Below are 421 nucleotides of genomic sequence, written 5' to 3'. Positions count from 1 at the left end.
GGAGGAGGAGGAGGAGGAGGAGGAGGAGGAGGGTGAAGAGGAGGTGACCGGCTGAGCAGGGTAGTTTCTCACCCAGTATTTCCCCTGGAGAGCATGGGGCAGACCTGTGAGGAGCAGGCAACTGTGAGGCACCGGGAGGTAGGCTTGTGGCTGCCCGGTAACCAGGACAGAGAAGGGGGCAGAGGGCTGCTGGAGCCTGGAGCTGCTAAGAGGGTGGGAACATGGGACACGGTAGTCCGTGGCAGTGGCCACAGTTCCGTTCAGAATCAGCGAGGCCAGTTCTTCTGGAACCCACGTCAGCCCGAAGGTCCTACGCGACTAGCAGAACACGGCCCCAGCTATCCCCCGCCCCTCTGTGTTGCTGTTGCTGCATCAGTCTGTTCTGGGGAGGCAAGCAGGCATGTAAGACTCGCTATCCCCC

The sequence above is a fragment of the Psammomys obesus genome, unplaced genomic scaffold (genome assembly GCF_907164565.1).
Source record: "Psammomys obesus unplaced genomic scaffold, mPsaObe1.curated_primary_1811, whole genome shotgun sequence".
NCBI lineage: Eukaryota > Metazoa > Chordata > Mammalia > Rodentia > Muridae > Psammomys > Psammomys obesus.
The sequence above is the reverse complement of the archived record's forward strand: the minus strand, read 5'-3'. Positions refer to the sequence as shown.